This window comes from Myotis davidii, unplaced genomic scaffold, assembly GCF_000327345.1.
Source record: "Myotis davidii unplaced genomic scaffold, ASM32734v1 scaffold89, whole genome shotgun sequence".
Classification (NCBI taxonomy): Eukaryota; Metazoa; Chordata; class Mammalia; order Chiroptera; family Vespertilionidae; genus Myotis; species Myotis davidii.
In genome coordinates this window covers 4,979,113-4,992,244 of record NW_006300372.1, presented here as the reverse complement: position 1 = coordinate 4,992,244, position 13,132 = coordinate 4,979,113, and the positions used below count along the sequence as shown (strand labels likewise).

The 13,132-nt window shown below is 43.5% G+C and overlaps 1 protein-coding gene across 1 annotated transcript in view; it reads left to right on the top strand.

Moving 5' to 3' along the window:
- DPYSL3 (dihydropyrimidinase like 3) overlaps positions 1 to 13,132 on the top strand; it is a 106,009-nt gene that overhangs the window by 30,428 nt on the left and 62,449 nt on the right. The gene's annotated exons all lie outside the window — the stretch shown is intronic.

The following is a 13,132-nucleotide window of genomic DNA, read 5'->3' as shown; positions in this document are numbered from 1 at the left end:
ACCAGGGCAGCCTGCAAGTCCCAGGAAGATGCGGCAGCAAGCAGCTTCAGACACATTTCATTTTGCTTTGTTATTAATGGCTTGGAAAGAGGCTATAAACCTATTATGGTAATTGCATCTGCAGATGAGGGAAATGGCATGGTGCTATAGACACTAGTGAGCAAGAGACATAGTGCAGAGCAACCTTAGATGAGAAATATGGACAGGAAATGAACAAATGAGGTCAGCCTGGAAAAGTCGAAACGTGCATCTGGAGAAATACATAATTCGAAAAACAGAGAGGTACTTACAGGGGGGGTCATACTTGGAAACAACAATGGTAATTAGACCTTTGAGCAGATATCAGTCCTGGATATGTTTGTAACATGATGGAAAAAAAATAACACTAAGACCTGGTGTTCAAATAGCCTTTCTGGATGCATTTTTCCCCCCAAATGGGGGCATTTCCATGATCTCATTTGATCAACAGCCCAATGGAGAATAAATAATTTGCTTCCAAATTGGAAAGAAATTCCATATTCTCCATTGAAGATCTGAGGAGAAGTTAAATGAATTGCTTATGGTCAAATAATATGTAATAAAACAGACATGGCTAAAAGGAATGGAGAATAAATAATTTGCTTCCAAATTGGAAGGAAATTCCATATTCTCCATTGAAGATCTGAGAAGTTAAATGAATTGCTTATGGTCAAGTAATATGTAATAAAACAGACATGGCTAAAACTTGGGACCCTTGACTCTATTCTTTTTCTCTCTTTAAAAAAATATATTTTTATTGATTTCAGAAAGGAAGAGAAAGAGATAGAAACATCAATAATGAGAGAATCATTTGATCAGCTACCGCCTGCAAGCCCCCTACTGGGGATGGAGCCAGCAACCAGGCATGTGCCTTGACTGGGAATCGAACCAGTGATCTCCTCGTTCATAGGTCAATGCTCAACCACTGAGGCACAGCGGTGGGCTCTTTTTCTCTTTTCACAACACCACCTTTGTGTCTGATTCAGCATTTACTTGTCACTTTCTGATATTGCACAGAATTTTATTTTATTTGAGGCTTTGTATTACTGTAGGTTTGAACAGGGCATGAACCTGCCTCGGCCCCCACACCTCTATATATATCTAGGATGAAGCGAGGCAGTATGTCATGGATGGTGGGTGGTCTCTGGAGTAGGAGTCAGAACCTACACTAATCATGTCACTGACTGTGGGGTTAGGGGTTGGCAAACCATGTCTTCTGTAATCTCGCGTGCTTCCACTATAGGATCAAGTGGGTTGATCACAATGGTCTCATGGACTTGATTTCTTTGAAGATCTAAAATAATAATGAAGCTAGAGCCAAAAGACAATCAGAGACAGAAACCGAGAAGCCTGAGAGAGGGGGAAGGGGGGCAGGAGAGAGAGATGCGTATACCTGTAATATGTGGACTGAGAACACTATTAGCATATAGCAGGCGGGCAAATTTGCATTGTCAAGGGTCGCCTTTGCAAAATTTATCTCACCTACTCTCTCCTGAACTTGTTAGAGAATTTCGATCTTAAACGACAATTTTTCTTCCCCTTGTTCATGATGTATGGGTTTCTGTGCACCCTCCTCTGCCCGTTTGTGTGGACAGCAGATAAGAATCAGGGCACCAGTCGTCTTTTGGTCTTTTGGGGTTCTGCCAAGATCATAATGGCTCCTTTTTTCTATTTCCACGCGGGTGGGCTCCTTGCAGTCAGCTTTATGTTGTGATTACTCCACCCCTCCTCCATAGGTGATTAGATTGTAGGTTTATAACTGACTCGAGCAGAGCCAATCAGATTCTTTCCAATTGAGACCTGGAACCAAGAGACTTATTTTATTCTCTTATTTCCTTAATGCACAGAAATATGGGCCAGTCAAATGTTTAGAGAAAAAATGTAGCTAGTGTAAATAAAGTCGAGTGAATGACCATTAGGCCTCAGGAGGTAAAAGAAACTGTGGCTGACAGGTCCTGATTCCAGCTTGGCTGGGTACTTACACTTGCATCTTTTAAATAAATACAGTCCCTCTTTTTAAAAAATTGTTTTACTGATATTGTTATCTTTAACTTTTTAACAAGGCGTTTTCACTAATAGTCTACCTACATGATATCCTGTTAATATGCAAATGAGTCCATCCAGAACTTTCTGCTACCGCAGCCAACCCTCCAGGATTCTGCTCTCCAGGAGGGTTTACATTTGGTTTGAGTTTGTTTATGAGTGTACGGATGTGTGCATGCACATCTGTAGAGTATATGTATGTTGGCATGAGTTCATCCAAGGCATTCAATACACATCTCATGCCTGCCTTCGCCAATACTCAATAGTACGCTGGCACTGGGCATACAGTGAGGAATAAACACAGTACCGCCCTCACGGACCCTGAGGACAATGGCCAACAAAAGGACCGTTACAACATGCTAGGTAAGGGCAGTGCTGGAAGTTGGCAGCGGCTTGAGGAAGCACCAGGGGGCAGTGAGTAGGTGTCAGGGAAAGCTTTCTGGAAGAGATCATGCCTGGAGTTTCCCAAGTCCAGTAGGGCAACAATCGTTGGAGGTGGAAAGTGTGACATAGGCAAGCAGTTGGATGTGAGAGAGGAACTAGTTGTTCCTAGGGTTACTGGACCAGAAAGTACAATCAGGAGTGAAGAGAAATGAAGCTACAGAGATGAGCAGAGGCCCTGTATGAGGAGGTTAGTATCATATTAAGAATCTGAGACTTTAACCTCAGAGTACTGGGAAATGATTGGAGACTCACAGACAGGTAATGGAGGCAGTAATAATTAAGTTATGACCTAAGGACCAGTTTCCATTCCTTGGCTCCTTTGGGAATTTGCTTAGAGAAACTGTGACTAGACCCTCGGCCATATGTATCTGCCATTCCTACTTCTCTGAAAAGATAGGGAGCCAGGAGGCCCTATGGCCTTGGAGCATTTGCTACAGCTCAGTACAGGAAACCAGAGGAAATAAAACAAAGGACATACAGCCAAAGTCCCTTCCTGGAGACGGATGGGAAACCTGGAAAATATAAACTGGGGTTGCAGCCTTGTACTTGGGCTTGGCTTGCTATTCTGAGCTTCCATCCAAGAGTGAAGCTCACATCCCTCATCTGGAGTGAGCTGTTGTGCTGTACAGGCAGCGATCTGAATCCAAGCACACGTGTTTCCGTTCAGCCCAAGGGTGAAACTGACTGCACTTAGCCTCAGATCCAGCAGCTCCAGTGCGTGTTCTCAAGCAGGCTTTTAACAGGAGGCCTGGTGGTTCCGGATTCAGTCTTGTGATTTAGGGCCCATTGGGAGTAAAGTGGGGTGGGCTGGGGCGGAGGTAGCTCCTTGGAGAGCTCATTGCTCTCAGTTCTGAATAGGCACTGGACCTTGGAAAAGAACAACCCAAACCTCTGAGACATAGAGTCCCTATTTTTTATTTTTTATTGAGATTGATTTTAGAGATAGACAGGAAGGAGGGGGAAAGAGGGGGGGGGAGATAAAATTGTTGTTCCACTATTGGTTCATTCACTGGTTGATTCTTGTATGTGCCCTGACAGGGGATTGAACCCCAACCATGGCCTATCAGGATGACACTCTAACCAACTGACCCAGGGCCAGAGTCCCTATTCTTTAAGGCCTAAATAACTAAAGAGTCTCAGATGGTCTGATGTCAGAACTCAAATGATGATAGCTAGGCAGGTGGCATAATTACATGGAAGCACGTATACTAATATATACAGGCTTCTGTGGAAAGGAAGAGAAAGCAGCAGGCATTATGACTAGGAGAATACATTCTGTTCAAAACTCTGCCAGTATTCAGATCCAGCTGATAGACACCGATGTGTGCCTATGAGCCTAGAATTGCCAAGTTTCTCATTTTTAAAGAAATCCAAATTTGAGTGCAAAATTTGTGCATTTTAAAATATTGGCTAAATAAAAACGTCGCATTAGGTAGATGTTCATTTAATAGCAGCCTCATGGTTACAGGTAGGGTTTCCTGGGAAGCAGATTCTGAGAGGGAGAGTAGGATGCAGGAAGTTTATTAGGGAGTGTCCCTAGAATCAACAATTGTGAAAGGGGAGGGGAGGAAAGGGGAGGTTTGGGCCCAGGGTGAAGTCTATCTGTGATGTGGTCTTTAACAAAGACATAAGCTGACCTACAGTCCTGAAGTTGGGATCACCCTTCTAGTTGTTGCTCTTTTGTGGCGCGGAGGCCAGGCCTTTAAATGCTCTGGTTAACCAATGACTGGGTCAGGCTGCCCTTGCAGGGGTGGGTATCTTAGACAAGGGCAGCTTCTAGGAAGGGCTGACCACTGAGTGTTGGAGTGAATCCTTCAGTCTTGAACCGAGAGCTGGGCGGAGCTTCACTGTGTCTCCTGCAGACCCCTCCTTGCACTGCTGCTACTGCTCAGTTTCACTTCTTTGTGTAAGTGCTCGGTGCAACAACTCCAGCATCAGCGGGTATCTCTTCTCTTGGGAGTCTGAGGGCCTCCTTTCCCGTGGTCTTAAGGCCACAATTATATTCATCATGGCCCTTTACTATTCTAGATTTTCTTCATCCTTAGCTACCTCCTTCACTGGGCCAGTGATTTACTCGCTGTTGGAGCACAGACCCTCATCTCTGAGGGCTCTGAGCCCCTGGTCACCATGCCCTTCTCAGGGCACAGCACGTATTTCCCAGTTGTGTCCCTGGGAGTGAAGGTAAAAGGGGGTCACTTCTGCTGTTTCTTCCCCTTGGTTCTTGGATCCATGTATTCTTTCTTTCTGGACATAGCACCATATACTAGTAGAGGGCATTGATTTAAAATGTCCAGTGCAACTTGGAGGATGGTGCTTTATCCTTGCGAAGAATCATCTCTGAATTGGTGCTTCAGTTGTGCCTTCAGTAGGCCATTCTTCCATACTCACGATGGCACTTCAGGGTTATGTGGCAGTTGATATAACTGGTGGATCCCACAATCACGTGGCCATTCTTGCATCTCATTTGCTTTTAAACAGGCGTCTTGATTTGACGTGATGTTACGTGGGATCCCACTTTAGTGCATTAAACACTTCTTAAACCCTTAAATAATAGTGTTGCCTGAGGTCCTAGCAGCAGAAAACATTCCTAGCATGTGTTCATTTCTGTAAAAATGAATCACTGTGCCTCCTAGTGTGAAAAGGGTCCAAATGTCGTCAACTTTTCACCAAGTGGTCCTGTGTATCTTTGAGGGATCGTGCCATGTTGGCAAGGTAGTATTGCTCTCTGTTGCTGGCAGGATGGATGATTGACAGCACCAGTAGCTGGATCAGCATTGGTGAGTAGTGCCGGGGTCCAACCCCAGCAGGTCCAGGGGTTCCCAAAGGTGTAGATGGAGTTGGTGAAGAAGGAATGACACGGAGATAGCGTTCAGTTGATCAGCAGCCTAGCCAGGATCTCCAGCCAAGTTCTGGTCTGGATCTCCAGAGAAGTTCTGCCGTTTATTGTCTTGTTACATCCGTGTAGTAGATGTTGGTTTCCTGCAAAGCCTCTTCTCTGTCACTGTGTCTACTCCATCCGTGAGCCCATTGTGCCAATATTGGGGTGGTTAATGATGGAGCCTGGCTGATGTCAACTGAATGAGTCATTTTGTCTTCCTCATTTCGTGTATCAGCAGTGATGGATGCTCTCTGGGGAGGGCATTGATATGTAATTTCTATATCTTTAGTCTTCATGCCCACTTCCATAGGTCCATCATATGCTTCTACCCATGACCTCATTTTCCTTGATCTTTCCATCTTTCCCCTTTCTGCTAGGAATCCGTCAACACTGATAGTATGTGAAAATGATCACTAGATGGATCCGTGAACCCAAAGAACCAAATGTAAGCCAGATCTAGACCGGGGGTCCATGTATACCTGGCCTCAACATGCCTCCTCTCTAACAGAAAAGCTATGATGATGCTTCTAGTCTCTGTGTATCAGTGTCAACTGGGAACTTGTATCCATTGGTCCTTAGGGTGTTTAGTTATTCCCTTTCCAAGTTGATAGTGGCATTAGTATATGGCCCTTGAGGAGAGAGTAGAAGAATCATTATCATATACACTAGACATGGTATTTCAGGCTCCTTCCTCTTGATGACCCAACTTCTCCTCCAGTTAACATTTTTTTAAGCCTGAAAACTAGGTCACATCCAGAAATTGGACAAGGGAAATTAGTCATTCCATTAGTGGAGTGACTAATCTTAGCTCCCTGATCATGAATCCTTGATTTACTTTGATTTCTATCTATTGTGGTTTCTTATTGCTGCTGAAACAAATTACCATACGCCTATGGGCTTAAAACAATACAGAGTTATTCTCTTTCAGTTCTGGAAGTGAGAAGTCTAAAATGGGTCTTGTAGGGCTAAAATCAAGGGATCAGGAGGGCTGCAATCCTTCCGGAAGCTCTGTTTCTTGCCTTTTTCAGATTCTAGAGGTGGACTACTTTCCCTGGCTTGTGGCCACATCATTTTGACCTTTGCTTCCAACATCACATCTCCCTTTCTTTCTCTGACCTATTGCCTCCCTCTTAAAAGGACCTTTGTGATTACACTGGGCTCAACTGGATAATCCTGCCTGTGGCTTTAAAATGAGTTGCCATGAAAGCTAATGGAGAAGGCCAGGGGCTGTCAGAATCATTCTGTACTAAAGAAGTGAATGAGAAGCTCCGTCCGGGGAGAAGGAGGTGTGCACACTAGCTCTCACTGGTGGAAGTGTGATCTGGGGATAAGCCCGTGAGAATACTACTCTGTGGCTATAATCTTTTTTTTCTCTTTTATGGCTTATGTATAACAAGGGTAGGCTTATTTGTCAGGTTATTTCTGTGTATTTAATATGTAAACATCTAATAATAGCTGGTGAATCACCACTTTGATTTTCATTCTGTGACACTGGAATTACACAACTAAGATTTCCTTTGAATTGTAGGTGAAATTAATAGACCCAAATACTTAACGGGCAGTTCTGAGATTAACTATTTATTCACACTAAAATTGCCTATATATTTCACAAAGGCCTGGTGGGTGGTTTTGCCCCTTCAAAACTCTTCTATATTTGTTTTGGGACTATTTTTTCTCTCCACCCTTAAAATCAGGACTAGGGGGCCGAAACCGGTTTGGCTCGGTGGATAGAGCGTCGGCCTGCGGACTGAAGGGTCCCGGGTTCGATTCCGGTCAAGGGCATATACCTGGGTTGCGCGCACATCTCTGGCGGGAGATGTGCAGGAGGCAGCTGATCGATGTTTCTCCCTCATCGATGTTTCTAACTCTCTATCTCTCTCCCTTTCTCTCTGTAAAAAATCAATAAAACATATTTAAAAAAAAATCAGGACTAGGGGAAGTGTTTCACATATTAATGTAGGAAAACATAAATTTGTTTTTTAAAAGTAGAAAATATTTTTAAGAGTAAAAACCGTGTACATGGCTAAGCACTCATTTTAGATATTGTAGCGATTAAAAGGAAGACAGAATATTCTTGACGTTTCCCTCTATTCAATTAAATACCTCCCACCTGCATTAAAGGTAGAAATAGCTGCCCTCTAATTAACTTACTTTGTACTAAGAGCTTTACATGAATAGTTATATTTAATCTTCAAATGTTCACTGTCCTTTACTCGTCTATATATCTGTGCCCTCCCTTGTCTCCTGACCGGCATAGATCCCAGGCCTCGTCCTCAATTCCCTTGAGTTTCTCTCTGCCTTGTCAGCACTCACCTAGGAAAGCCCTTGTTAAATTGCACACCCTCCCTACCCCGTGCCTGCATACTTTGCCCACATACAGCTGTACACGGCAGAAGGAATATCAACAAACATGCTTATGAGTCTTTCTTCAAATTCATGGCCACTAACTGAAGGAACTCCTTAGTGCTGCCAGATAATCACACCATATTTCCTATTTCCCTAGTCCCTTTGCTCTCCTGGAAAAGTAATTCATACCAACTCCTCTCCCTTCTAACTTCTATCACCTTCCTCCCAGACTGTCTTAGCTGATGACAGAGAAAAAAGACACAATCACAAGAGAACTTTCATAAACTCCCTCTGTGAAATTTAGCTAGCGACCTGTCTCTGTGCCTCTATGCTCTTCCCTTCAGTTACTGGGAAGAAACATCCTTGCTCCTTGCTAAGAGGCAAGCCCTCCTTCTGAACACTAGGTGTCACCTCTGTTGTCCATTCAAGATGATAGAGCATGTATTGCATTTCTTTCCTGCTCCATGAAGTTTCCTCTCCTTACTGAATTAGGCCCACTGGCACACAACCGGGATATGCTTCCCTCATATCAGATTCCACTTTCTCTGCTAGTTACTCTCCATTTCCCTGTCCCTGTTTGCAATACAATCCCTTGAAAGAGTTGTCTATCTTAGATGTCTCTAATTTCCACCCCCACAACTTCATTAAGACTGCTCTGACACAGGTACACACATAGTAGGTGCTCAGTAAATACCACTGAATAATTTCATACATGCTCACAAAAACAAACAAACAAAAAGCCACTGTGATATGGGCATTTAGATACTCATTTTATAGGTGCTCTGTTTAAGGTGCTCAGTGACCTCGACAGTGTTCTCATGTACTGATTAATTCTCAGTTCTCCTCCTCCTCAATCTTTCAGGGGCCATTAGGGAAGTGAACACATTGTCTTCTTTGAAATGATTTTGTTTCTTGACCTTCAGAGCACAATACTTGCTTGCTGTCCCCTCTGTCTCATTGACCACTCTCTCTGCTTCTTTTCCTGGTTGCTCATTTCCATTAGGGATGCTTCTTACCTCAGATTTCTTCTCTATCTGCACTCCCTTCCTTGGTCATCTCCTCCAGCATTGATACTTTAAGTAAAACCTAATGGCTGTCAACTCCCAAACTTGTATTTCTCTCCTAGCTCTTCCCTTAGATTTCTAACCTCAGATATCCTCCTGCCTGCTCAGCCTGCTCAACATTTCACTTGGATGTTTCATAGGAATGTCCACAAACATATGCCTGACCTTTCTTCCCAATCCCATTCCTCCTACACTTTTTCCTATCTCGCCTTCATCTTTTGAATTGCTCAGGGCAACAAATTTAGTGTAATCTTTGATTCTTCTCTCTCTCATATCCCAGTCAAATACTCAGCAACTACTGTTGGCATTACCTTGAAATAGATCCAACACCTAATCATTTCTCACTGCTTCCACTGCTATCATTTGTTCTAAACTACCATCCTATCACCTTGCCTTCTGTGACCCCTGTGTGTAAATTTCCAGCCCATCCTCAAAACTCTGGAATGACTTTCACCTTGCCATCTCTGCTTTATCTATCCTCAATACACTTGCTCCTAAAATGGAAACTTAAAGAGGGCTTTTGTGTGTTGTGTCCAATATTTGTATCCCTAATGCCAAGTGCCCATAGTAGGTACTCAATAAATATTAGTTCAATAGATTAGTAAATCATCACAAAACACTGTAAAGGTAGGCAATGAGATGCTCATTTTAGAGAGGATGAAACTGTTAGGTCGGAGAGAGCCCAGGATCGGGTACATGCAGACATGTGACAAGATAATGGACTTCCCCTGGAATTTCTCACAGATCAAGGTGCCAGACACAGATACTGGCTTCTTCTCCCTTAATCCACATACCCCCGCCCATCCCCTGCAGCAGAGAATACCTCAGCTCATGTCCCCGCCCCTCACCCAACTGCAGTATAAAAAAAGCGCCCCCCTCCCTGTTGGCATGAATCCACGTGCCCTCTCCTTGGGGTACGTGGGTCTCCCGGGGACGCAGAAATAAACCTTTTCCTTTCCTTTCTTTTCTGATTCACTGGACTCTCTATTTCTTGCGCCGCCTCCTGAGCCACCTAACCTAACAGAAACCAAGGCTCAAAATGCTGAGGAAATCTGCTGAACGTCATGGAAATAGGAAGTGTATGAATTGCAATATGGAACAAGGGTCTTCTGCTCCTAAACCCAGATTCTTAGACAGTGCACAATTTTGGGTTTAAGTCCATAGTTTTCCCTCTGAACTCATCAAAAAGAAATTTTTTAAAGAAATTCTTTAAATGACCACAGCCTTTTTTTTAAACCTCCTCATACACTTTTATGGCAGTTCCCTTCAAAGCTGTAGCTTTATAATTTCTCTAAATAAAAGCCTAGGTGACCCTTATGACAGAATGACCAGAACGTCCAGTCGACCAGTCGCTATGACGCACACTGACCACCAGGGGACAGATGCTCAATGCAGGAGCTGCCCCCAGGTGGTCATTGCGCTCCCAGAACCAACCTCCTGCAGCCCCTCCCCACAGCCAGTCAGCCCTACTGACTGGCCGGCCAACCTCCCGGGTTCCCTCCTCCTCCCCTATTGCGCCCCCCCCCGCCCATAGGCCTCCATCACTGGCCAGGCCAAGGGACCCCACCCATGCATGAATTCGTGCACCAGGTCTCGAGTTAGTGCATAAATACCTAACCTATTCTACTGAGCCATTCTGTGACACATGTGTTGCCTTGGAATTTGTGACTGTATCATATTAGCAAAGTGATTCCTCACCATCTTGAATTTATCTGCACTGAAATATAGAATCAAGAAACTCTAAGAAGCCCAAGAGATGCAAAAGTATTCTTAAATCTAGATTCTAACCACATGCCCTTTAATTATAGGAAAGTTCTTACTCCATCTATTTTTTCTTCAGATAGAATTTACATCATTCTTGCATTCACTCACCTAATTATTGAGCAATTTCTTTGGGCAAGGCCCTATTTCATACACTGAGGACATAGCAGTGAATAGAACAGACACATTCCCTGCTCTTAAGGAGCTTACATTCTAGTGATGGGAAAGAGGATAATACTCAATAATAAATTAATATGTCATGTGGGGTAAAGTACCACCAACATAAATACAGAAGAGGTCTAACAAAGGACCCTCTGTTGATAAGGAATAAAGTCAACTACCAGTATGTGAGATCTGGGACATTATTATTATTAATATTATTCGCCCCTGGAACACTGGTACCTAGAAAAATAATAGCATATCGTAAGCACAAGGTAAATATCATGTGAAATTGTGAGAATGAATGAATGATGCTGAAGAAGAGAGCCCAGTTCGGGTACTGCCAGAGCCCAGGTAACAGCAGATGGTGGCTAGACACAGACAGCAGGTTTGTCGATGGAAAGAAGAGGTTGCATTCTGCGTGTATTCAGAAGACAGAAGCAACAGCATTTCTTGACAGATTGGCTAGACAATGCAAATTGGATTGGATTGGACTGGATTGAATTGGTTTGAGTTACTAGAAAAACTTAGCCTTGATTGAAATGTGGAAGTCTATGGGTGCGGTAGTTTTGATGGCCAAAATTAAGTTTCTTTGGGACCATAAATTAAGTCCCTCTGTGTCTCCCTCCCTCTCTCATAGTTTCCTGAGATGCCCAAAGCCAAGTACTGCTGTGTATCCAAGGAAAACCATTTAGAGTCATTCTACTGTGGAAAACATCCACACTGCGTGCACTGCTCACCCTCTTGGCCAGACACAGAGGCATCTTGTGTTGATCGATGCCTTTCTTCTTACCCCTTGAATAAGAAAGGCAACGCCAAAGAGGGGTTTTTCCTTCAAACTCATCTCAGACACTTGATTTTGATTTTAAAAGAGAGAGAGATGATTGAAGGGGATGAAAGAGGGATAAAATGGTGTTTGTTTTACATTTCTGACGAGGAGAACAGCTTGGATCGATTAGCTGGTGATTATGCATTCCTGTGCCTGGCTTGTCACAGCACTCCGGTCCGGAGAAACACATCACAGGTCCTATTCTGCATGGCCTCTTGCAGGCAAACCTGACCTCAAAGAGTTTAACCAAGTCTTGTAACTTGAAACAACACACACACACAACCAAGTAACTAAAAAATATGGTATCAATATCATTAGTAGCGTGTTCTGGTTCATAATGACCATAACAGAGGAGATAATTCGGATGCAAGACAGGCAAAGAAACCCAGGAATTTAAAAAAAAAAAAAAAGGTAGTAATATTTCTTTAGGACTATAAATGACCCCTATATATTTTTGCTTTTTTAAAAGAACTTGCAAAATCCCCTCAAAAGACTTGGTGACAGTAAACTATGGAAAAGATTCAGAGAGACCTCTGCAGGGTTTCACAGTGTGTAGTTTAATTCTTTTACTCTGTTCTAAATATAATCCTGCTTATTTGCATGTCAATCCCCAGAATGCTTTGTAATTTCACAACTCTTGGCTAGTGGTCTCAGCACTTAAGCTTTAAGAACAAAGCAAAATGTTTAGGGCGTGCCTTTGGTTTCCGTCTCTCACCTCCTCCCCCCTGTGCTTTGCAGAAGAGTTCAGGGAGGTGACCTTTGCCTGGCATTCATTGTCCTGGGCAGAGTATCACAGTGGAGTGGACTTTCCCTGTGAAGCCTGCATTCAGTCTAGTTACGCATGAATACACTGGAAGCTTGGATTAACTCAAAAAGGGGGTGTTCCGGGGGGCCTTAGTCTCCCCTTTGATTATGTCAGGTTCATGTCAGGTTTCTGGAAAGCCCCAGCTGAAGTATTCTGTCCTCTTTCTGTAGATTTTTTTTTTATAGCATCTTCATTGCAAAGTAAGCCTTCAACTTAATGAAAAGATATCCTGAAGTGTGGTCAGTGTTCTGCCTAACAGAAACGTGAATTCAAGATTCCTCACGCAGACCTAGTCATGCTTCGTGAGATGTAAAGAATTTCTATTTAGTAGGGCGTTAGGGTCCACAGTTGAGGAGTGGGGATGTAGGAGACTTATCTTGAGAGGGATTTCTAATTTTTGCACAGCAAGCCGTAGCTGTTTCTAAATGCTATGATTGGTGTTTTTTTTTTTTTTCAGGGGAGCTGGAAGCTCCCTAGTCAAGCACCACTCACCTCCCACCCACAGTGGCTTCTCCAAAATTTGCCTCCCTTGGCAGTTAACTCGAAGCAGGTAGTAAAGGAGCAATATATTCCAGCGCTGAAGGGCATGTTTTTGCTTCTACTAACGGTGACTTTCGACTACCAGCCCTGCTGCCTAAAGTAAACTCAGGAATGTGAACAGGTTGACTCACAAAATCCCTGGCTGCCCAGCAATAACGTGCCTTCCCTTACAGGTGTCGTCTACTTTTTACTCAACAGAGAAACACCAATACTCTTTCTTCGATACTAAGAATCAGGAAGCGGCA